We start from the raw sequence: 10,769 nt of genomic DNA on the forward strand, positions 1-10,769 counted from the left end.
ACCTTTTCCGTCCTAATAGAATGACAAGATTTATGGGTGCAATAGCCATATGAATGTATGAAGTAGTCTTGTAGATGCATAAAAAAACAATATACGTGCATAAAACAACCGTGTACATGCATGAAATAAGTGACATGTGTGCATGAAATAAGGTTACACGTGCGTGAAATAAGGTTATATGTGCTAGAAATAAGGTTCTATGTACATGAAATAAGGTTTTATGTGCATTAAAAAAAGTAAAAGAAGGCATAACACTTATTTCATGTATGCACTGAAATACAAGCACTTGTTTCGACGAAATACAATCTAAATCTAGAAAGGCATGAAGTCATGAACTACCATGAAGTACACACTCATACTCTTTGTTGCATAATAAGTTAAATTAGATGGCTATTTGTATCTAGCTTTAGAACCACAACTTGGAAAAATTTCACTCCAGTACGTTCAGGTTCGGCTAATTCTACTTCTATACATCGAGATTTCGAAAAAGACTTCTCTAGTAGTAATGTAATATGGTGGGTTATACCTTGTTATGACCAACATTATAATGTAACTAAAGTAAATTTTCCTCCGTGTAAATTGTGTTAAAATTCCCTTAATCACCAAAGTGAAAACTAGTCAAGCCCTTCGGACATCGCAATGAGAAATTTGTAGATCACAAGAGTTTTACTGTGTGGAACCTTATGCCAAAAGTAATGGAATGATCTTAGTTTGCAGTAGACGAATGTATCTGACCTTTGTTGCTACAACTTGTCTTATTCTCTCTGAGTGTGTGGTTGCTATTTGACAATAAATTTAGTAGTGTGATACGTGAATTTAGAGAATGCATTAAAGATTTAAACAAACATTTTTCTTAAGTTTCTGTTGTACTCTATATTAGCTTGGTAGACTGCTATTATGGTGGATGATTGAATTGGTTGTCATTTGTTTCATCACAGGAAATGAAATTGTTGGTTGAAGTTCATCATTGAGGAAGTCTAATCAACAATTATATATCTTAGTTAAGCTTTGTGCTCTCACAAAAGGCAGCTGGGTTGGTTAGTTTACAGGCACGGCTAGCTAGATTCCAACATCGGCTAAAAGAGCAAGAGATTCTTAGTCGGAAAAGGTTTCTGTGCACTGAATTGTGCCTCTTTTAAATGGCTGGATGACCTGATCAACATTGCTCGCAAGTGGGTTTGCGTGTCTAAGCTTTTGTGGTCTATGTGATCTTTTTTGTGGAATTATATTCTTGTAGTCAATTGTACTTGTTACGCTGGCGTCCTTTGTTCAGCACGTCAGCTAGGTTGGTGTATGGTTGATTGAAAAAAATTTAGGGTGGAACTCCTTCTCAGGATATGTTTTAGAAAATGAACATAAGAAATGTCATCTTCATTATGTTTGTATTTTTAGTTCATCTATAGTTTCATGTAATGAACTTCGATCACATTGTTAGTGAATTTATTGAGTGAACATCCCAGTTGATGAATTCTAACCTTGTGATTTGTTCTCGGTCCCCAAAAGTTCGTGGAAAATTTGAACGGCCTTTTATGTAAAGGGGTTGTTGCCTTTGGCATATGATATCCGAATGACATTCATAATTGTTTTATGGCAATGGAAATGGGTTGTTGCCTTAGGCATATCTGAATGGTCATGATTTAAGTGAAGTTCGAGCAGTGAATTAAGGAATCACGATTTGGGTCGGGTCTTGCGCTTTTATGTTATTTTTAGGCCGAGTGACAAATCCCATGCTAGCATATCAGTATATGTTTTTCGGTTTCTCGACATTTGAATTCATGAAAGGTTACTTTACAAAATCTCTTTTATAATCGTTTTTCTTTGACATCGAAAAAATCTATTTAAAAACCAAAAATTGATGGGAAAATGTGAATTGCATCTCAAAATAACATAAATACTTCGTTGTCTCCGTATGTATTGTAAATTTTTAGGAGAAATCAGGGCTTTAATACCAAAGAAAAAAGCCGGATCAAAAATTCAAACTCACTAGTCTACACATTAACGAGGAAAACCGCTTCAGCAAAAGAGACCAAACAAATCTTTAACTTGCTGCATTTCAGAGACAACAATGCGTCAATCAACTGGCACAATACTAGTCCACCAAGAATATTATTACGAATATTTTGCCAGTGATTAAAAGTCAAACTCATACAATCTGAAATGAAACAAAAGCATGATGTCTCAAGTAAAACACATATTGAAAGATCTGAAACAGACGTTGATTCTAAGCATCTAATCTTCTTCCTCGTCCTCATTCTCAGCAATGTTGAAGTACCTTAGCTCATACACCTTGCGGTCCTTGTTGGTAGCTATGACACAAATCCAATCCCTGACATTGCGCTTCTTCAAATACTTCTTCGTCAAGTACTATGTACATGAAAACCAACACCGTGACAGCTGGTAAATAAGCAAGTAGAATGATACACACTTAAAAAAAATCTCAATAAGAACAACCAGTAAAACTGAAATCTACGAGTAAATAGATCGGAATACACCTCCAGAGCTCAAAAATTTCCGCCATTAATACACCTGTTGTTCGAGCAGCGAAACTCCCTGTTGTTCCACTCCCACCAATATCAAATCCGATCCCCATTACCTACTAACCCTAAAACATCATCAATACTAAAATCATTCTTCCATTTTCCCTTAACAAACCTATCAATTTCGCTCCCGTTTCGACTCAAATCAAACTTATTCCCTCCTAATTTCTTACTTAAACACTTAAAACTATTACAATTATACCCTTCCCAACTACCAGCAACCTTATCACTAACATTATTCCAAAGCGACCTCGGCAAAGGGTAAAGTTGTCCAAATTTGTTAACCGTTTTACTAAAACACCTTCTTCGAGGTAACGGTTCACAACCTCGTAACAGTAACTTTTCCGCGACGATCATATCGCCCGGGTATTGCCCAGAAACCTTATAATTCATAAAATTCGATAAATTTTGAAACGATTTAGCACAAGTATGACTTACAGAAGCTGTCATTTCCGTGATCCCGGACCGAGAGTGTTTCCCTAACGGTAAAGCGTGTCGTTGAAGGAAATTTTTGAGCTCTTGAGGTGTATTAATGGCGGAAATGTCAATTGTTTTGTAACCCAGAAGATGAGAGATAAAGAAAAATTGGAAAATGAGATTGAGTGCTTGGGGGTGCGTCGTAGGATTTTAAGTTTGGTTGAGTTAATCTCAGTCTTCCGTAATATTATTAGATTTAAGAGTTGTTAAGTGGTTCTCATGGTTCTCATTATATGGGTGGTTCTCACCGGATCTCGACGACTATATATATATATATATATATATATATATATATATATATATATATATATATATATATATATATATATATATATATATATAGTAATAAGATCAAGTGAGTCCACCTCTTACATTTGAGTCCATGAGTCTCATTGTGAGCCTTTGGATCTTGAAAATGAAGGGATAGGATGAAACACAAAAAAGAGGGTTAATCCTCTAATTTTGCTCTCTTCCTCTAATTTTCTTATTAACTCCATTATTTCTCATCACTAATCATTAACCTCTCATTATCACATCTCCTCATTCTCTCTCTATATCTCACTTCTCCATATTCTCTAAAAAAACCCAAGAAAAAAAAAACCCAAAAAACCAAACAAATTAAAAACCCAAAAAATCCAAATAAATCAATTACTCATCTATTCTTCATTCACCTACCACCACCCACCGGACACCACCACAGTCGCCACCCCCGCCTCCGCCACCGCCGCCACAACGTCATTTTTTTAATTTTTTTTTTTTTTTTTTTTTTTTTTTAAAAAAAAAAAACTTGTGTTTGGTTGTTCTTTTTATTTCTTTTGTTGTTTTTTCTCCTTATATCGTCTTGCTATATAATATTGTTTTAAATTTGTGAGTTTTTTTTTTTTTTTTTTAATCTTAGATCTACTAAAATAGATCAATTTTCATTGACCCGTTTTTTTTGTTCATTTCCGTTTTTTTTTTTTTTTCATTTTCATGTTTTGGTTTTTTTTTTCATTTCCGTTTTGTAGTTAATGTTTTCTTTTTTTTGACCCATCTCCGTTTTTTTTTTCTTCACATCCGTTTTTTTTTTTTTTTTTTTCAATTTTCATGTTTTGGTCTTTTTTTTTTTCGGTTATTGACATTCTTACAAATTATAATTTGATTTCGTATTTAAAATTTTCTTTTGGTATTGTGTGATTTAGGACACTTTTTTCCGTTAAAATTACATTTTTTTCCGTTAAAATTACACTTTTTTGGGTTAAAATTACACTTTTTTTCGTTAAAATTACACTTTTTACCGTTAAAATTACACTTTTTTCCGTTAAAATTACACTTTTTTTGGGTTAAAATCACAGTTTTTTCATTGTTAAAAACACACTTTTTTCCGTTAAAATTACACTTTTTTGTGTTAAAATTTCACTTTTTTTTTCCGGTTAAAATTATAGTACTAAATGTATTAGTTATGAAATCTCATTTTTTAACTTTTTTCTTGTTGATATCACTTTGTTAATATCCGTCTTGTTATATATTTTTGCCAAATTTCGTATTTAATATTTTATTTTGGTATTATGTGATTTATGATCTATTAAAATTACTTTATCGGTTAAAATTACACTTTTTTCCGTTAAAATTACACTTTTTTCCGTTAAAATCACACTTTTTTTGGTTAAAATCACAGTTTTTTCCTTGTTAAAATTACACTTTTTTCCGTTAAAATTACACTTTTTCCTGTTAAAATTACACTTTTTTTCGGTTTAAAATTACACTTTTCCGTTAAAATTACACTCTTTTCTGTTAAAATTACACTTTTTTTCTTTAAAATTACACTTGTTTTCATTAAAGTTACATTTATCTCTACTAAGGTTATCTTCTCAATGACTAAAGTTACGCTTTTGGACTAAAGTTAGAACAATTTGGACTGAAGTTACAGAAATTTAGACTAAAATTACACAATTTGGACTAAAATTACACAATTTGGACTAAAGATACACAAATTTGGACTATAGTTATACATTTGGATTAAAATTACACTTTTATAGACTAAAATTACACTTTTGTGGACTAAAATTACACTTTTGTAAACTAAATTTATACATTTGTGGATTAAAGTTACACATTTGTAGACTAAAATTACACTTTTGTGGACTAAAATTACACTCATAAAATGATAAAAGATACACACACTATCAATTTACTAAGTTACACTTTAGTGGACAATGATTGGAATTGCACAATCTAAATGACTCAAAATAAATGAATTGTGTAACTTTAGTTCTAATTGTGTAAATTTACTCTAAATTTAGTCGTAAATAGTGTATTATTAGTTCAAAATTATCCGTAAATAGTGTATTTTCAGTCCAAAAATGTATTTTTAGTCCAAAATTGTATAATTTTAGTCCAAATTTAGTTGTAAATATTGTATTCAATTTAGTCGTAAAGTCCATTAGTTCGTCCAAATAGTCCAAATAGTCCAAATTAAATAGTCCAAATAGTCCAAATTAGTTAGTCCAAATTGTCCAAATTGTCCAAATTAGTTAGTCCAAATTGTCCAAATAGTCCAAATTAGTCTGTCTAACTTTAGTCCAAGAGTGTAACTTTAGTCATTAATAGAGATAAGTGTAATTTTAACGGGAAAAAGTGTAATTGTAATGTAATTGAGTGTAATTTTAACATAAAAAGTGTAATTGTAACAAAAAAAAGTGTAATTGTAAGAAGAAAAAGTGTAATTGTAACAAAAAAAAGTGTAATTGTAAGAAGAAAAAGTGTAATTGTGACAAGAAAAAGTGTAATTCCAACAAGAAAAAGTGTAATTCTAACAAGAACAAGTGTAATTTTAATAGGAAAAAAGTGTAATTATAACAGCAATAAGTGTAATTTTAACCAAAAAAAGTGTAATTGTAACAGAAATAAGTGTAATTGTAACAGCAATAAGTGTAATTTTAACCAAAAAAAGTGTAATTGTAACAGAATTGAGTGTAATTTTAACATAAAAAGTGTAATTGTAACAAAAAAAAGTGTAATTGTAACAAGAAAAAGTGTAATTACAACAAGAAAAAGTGTAATTTTAACAGGAAAAAGTGTAATTGTAACAAGAAAAAGTGTAATTGTAATAAAAAAAGTGTAATTTTAAAAGGAAAAAGTGTAATTATAACAGAAATAAGGGTAATTTTAACCAAAAAAAGTGTAATTTTAACCAAAAAAAGTGTAATTTTAACCAAAAAAAGTGTAATTGTAACAAAAAAAAAGTGAAATTTTAACTAATATTAACAAGGCGAGATTTGTAAAAAACCAAGATAAACACCAACAATATTAGATCTAAAATAAAAAATGACGTAAAACGAAAATAAAAAATAAAAAACGATGTAAAACACCAACAATATTTAAACACCAAGATAAACACCAACAATATTAGATCTAAAATAAAAAACGATGTAAAACACCAACAAATTAAATAGAACCGTTTACAAAATGGAAATCTATACCTTAAAAAAAGGAATCCGACACAAGTAAACACGGAATTCAAATTAAAACCGAATCTGAAATTAAAAAAAAAAACCAAAATAAAAACCAAGAATACTAGATCTAAAATAAAAAAAAATCGAAACAAGAACAAAACAAAAATCAAATGAATGGTAGATAATTAAAAACCGAAATCAAAACTTCTTCAAAAAAAAAAACCCGAAATCAAAACCAAATCTAAGAAAACGAAAACAAAATCTCAGAAAAACGAGATCCAAAATAAAAAAAAAAAACGAAAAAAATATATAAAAAAAACAAAACAAACAAAACACAAAAACAAAGCTTGTGATGTCGACCAAAAACAAACAAAAAACAAAACAAAAGAAAAAAAAAACCGAAAAAAAAAAAATTGAAAACATCAGAGGAGGAAGGCGTTTGGTGGACGGCAGGGGAGGAGAGGGAGTCGGCTGGTTTGTGGTCGGCCGTGGTTGTGGGGCTGTGGTTGTGGGGGTGAGTCGGCTGTGGAGGTGAGTGGTTCGTGGCGGTGGGCTGGTGGTGTCAGGTAGGCGGGTTCGTGGTGGTGTCGTGGGGCGGGTTCGTGGTGGGTGATAGTGGAAGGAAGGAGATGCGGGTTGGTGGTTGTGGGGTGAGTGGGCTGGTGGTGGGGGTCGGGTGGTTACGGTGGGCCGCGGGAGGGAGGGAGGGAGGGAAGGAGGAATGAATTTGTTTTTCAAATTTTTTTGGTTTTGGTTTTTTTGGTTTTGGTTTTTTTTTTTTTGTGGTTTGGTGATGAGAGGAAGAGAGAAAAAGGAGAGATTGTGAGATTTAGAGAGAGGGAAGGAGTTTGTGATAATGAGGGATGAATGGATTAGTGGGTAACTTAATTGCAATGAGGAGCTAATTAGACTAGATTGATTTGTGGCCATCCATTGAGATGCAATCTCCTCCCTCCATTCCCTTCATCCTAAGGCCCTTAGAAAGACTTAGGGACTCAATTGATGGAAGGGACTTAGAAGAACTTATCACTATATATATATATATATATATATATATATATATATATTTATAAATACATAAATTAAAAAAAAAAATTACATATATAAAAATGCAATTCTTATATTTTCATAGAGGATCTTATTCTGCTCTATCGTATCCGTCCTCTCCTCCTTGGCTATTTGGAGGTTCCGTTCAGCGATTGCTATATCGTCATATAGCCGCAATCGCTGCTTTCCGTCAAGCCATCTTCTTTGGCGTGTTTCAGTGCGGATCGAGCATCCGCAAGGTAGCTCCTGAAACTTTCCTCAATATGGAGGAACCGGCGGATGAAGCTGTTGTTGTTCTCGATCATAGTAAGAGTCTTAAGGATGAAATCATTCATTTTGTTGGAGTTTGGAGTTTGTTTTGAAAGATTAAGTAGAGTTATTTATTTGGAGTTTGTTTTAGCAGTTAGGGTTTGGAGATGTATATATTGAGATAATGGAAATGTTAGTTGAGATAATGCAATGTATTTATACTAAGCAATGTGTGGGTTAAGTTGTTTTTTAATTAATATATATGTTAGAAAGTTTTGCCATAATCATCATCATATCTCTCAATGCTGCTTCAAATCTTATTACTAACCCTTCTCATTCCATATTGTCCGTTCATATGCACAGTGATGTCAGTAATAATGCATGCATCGGAATTCTAACGGGCCGTAATTATGCATGCATCTAGTAATATTTAATTTTTTTAGTTTTTTATTTTTTAAGAACAAACAACAACGGTTATTTACAAACAACCCGTTGTCTTTAGTTATAACAACGGTTTTGTATATTAAAACCCTTTGTTATAACTTTCCCCCCAAAATTGAGTCACACTTTCCACAACGGGTTTTTATACTTAAAACCGTTGTTAATATTTTTAACAACGGTTTCCTTAAGAAAACCAACCGTTGTTAAAACCTTTTACAACGGACGCTTTAACAACGTCCGCTTTTTTATATAACAACGGTTTTTTACCGTTGTTATAGCCTGTATTTGTAGTAGTGTCCTTGGCCATGTCTTATAATCCACATGACGGGTCCTTGGCTGTGTCTTGTAAGCTACATGACGAGGCCAATTTTCGTATTTTTTTTTAAATCGTGTTATGTGTGCCGCTAAATTTTATTTTATTTTTTAAATCTTGTAATTATTATTCTTGAAACGATATAATTTTTTCATTCATTCATTCTAGACGATTTTTTGTAACGATTTAATATCGTTTTGAATGAATGAGTACGATTTAATTTTATTTAATTTTGTAAAAAACCGTCTCAAAAAATCATAAAATAAAAAACTAGAAATATTTTACATAACTAAATACGTAGTTTAAGGGCAAAATAAGAATAAATGAAAAAATAGGGGGCGTAACAAGTAAAACAAGGGGCGTGATATAGCAAATCTCTTCCGTATTCATCATTTATCTTGTATGTAAATATGTCCATACCTTGTTGTCAAAAAAAAAAAAAAAAAAAATATGTCCATACCTCTTTGTAGACCTGTCAAACGGGTCGGACGTGTCGGGTCCCGGGTCGGGTCATACGGGCCGGGCTAGAGAACGGGTCGGGTCGAATACGGGTTGGGTCAGATATAGGTCGGGTCATACGGGTCACGGGTCGGGTTAGGGTCAGAATACGGGTCAAGAAATAATTTTTAACGTCTTTTTTAAACGATTTTTTTAATTTAAAAAATATTTTTTTAAAAAGTAAAATATATTTAAAATTATTACTTTAATCATATTCATCATATACAATAATTATATTGATATAATTATTAAAATAAAGTTTTTTTAATAATTATTTTATTATTAAATATTACAAAAGTTATATAAAATAGACTTTTTAGTTGGCTTTTTAATTTGAAGTAATAAAAAAATAATTTTTTAACTATATTTTCAAATATAATATATAAATATCAATATTTTTAATAAAATTCATGATTTTTCCTTGACCCGTTCGGGTCGGGTCTCGACCCTAAAATAACGGGTCATTTCGAGTTCGGGTCAAACGGGTCGCGGGTCGAAAAAATCGGGTTTGTAACACTAAAAAACGGGTCGGGCGGGTCGGGTTTTTGGGTCGGGTCGAGTTTTGACAGGTCTACCTCTTTGTGACGAGTTTGAATGCAACTTTTTTTTTTCCAAATTTATTGTCACTTTCGGAAAACTGGTGATTGTGAGTTATAGACTTATAGTCGGTCAAATATTTTTTCTAAAAAAAAAATGAGGTAACATCTTACAAAAATGGAAAAAAAAAAACGCAGCACTATACCACATGGAATTATAGGGTATAGTAAGTGGATTATACATCTTATGTAGTACATCAAATGGTATAGTTAGTAAGTGGATTATACATATGTAGTACATCATATGGTATAGTTTTTGAACATTAAGATAAAAGTTTTTGAGTTTTAATTTAAAATTTTTGAGTTTTATTATAAAGTTTTTGAGTTCAATTACTTAAACATTAATTTCAAAAAGTTATATTATAACTCATAAAAATTACATATAAATTCCAAAAAAATTTGATTTTTGACATCATAAAACTAAAATGTAATTTATATACTCTATAAAACTAAAAAAAATACACAAAAACTCAAAAATCATTAAATGTGAGATAGTACATCTGATGTACAATCTTTTTTCTCAGTATTACTACTCCTTATGTATAATTTGGGAAAACATAGTAGTACATTAAAGTACTAGACCTCTCAAAAGCCGGGTGTCAATCACCACTACTTCACTACGAGTTTGAATCGTCCTCATTTTCTAAAAAAAAAACAGTACTTATGGCATAAGACAGTCTCATACTATGGGACGGTCCTATTATGTAAAAAGAAACTCTATTTATTAATAATAAATGAATAACTTCTTTACAAAACTGGACGTTTTTACGGTGTAAAACCGTCTTATACTATAATACAACCTCCATTTTTTGTTTTGAGGATCCTAATTTAAATAAGGTAAAAATAAAACGAAGGTTTTAAGCACGACCTATTGTTCGGGAAAATGTAGGGGTAAAACTTGACCTCTCAAAAGCCTGGTGTTTAAATTAAATCACTGCTTCAGTAGTTCAGTGCCTCCGCCTCACAATTTACTGCGGAAAATGGGCCGACCAAGACCTAATTTCTGAGATGGAACAAGTTATTGAGCAACAAAGCTACCCCTTCGATGATTTCATAATTGAAGAGATTCTTATAAGATTGCCCATTAAATCCATTTTTCAATTTAAGTCTCTTTCGAAACAATTGATGGGGCATATTCTGCACCCGTTGACCGAGTCAACATATTGAGCAAGGTCAA

The sequence above is a fragment of the Silene latifolia genome, chromosome 10 (assembly GCF_048544455.1).
Source record: "Silene latifolia isolate original U9 population chromosome 10, ASM4854445v1, whole genome shotgun sequence".
NCBI classification, from domain to species: Eukaryota; Viridiplantae; Streptophyta; class Magnoliopsida; order Caryophyllales; family Caryophyllaceae; genus Silene; species Silene latifolia.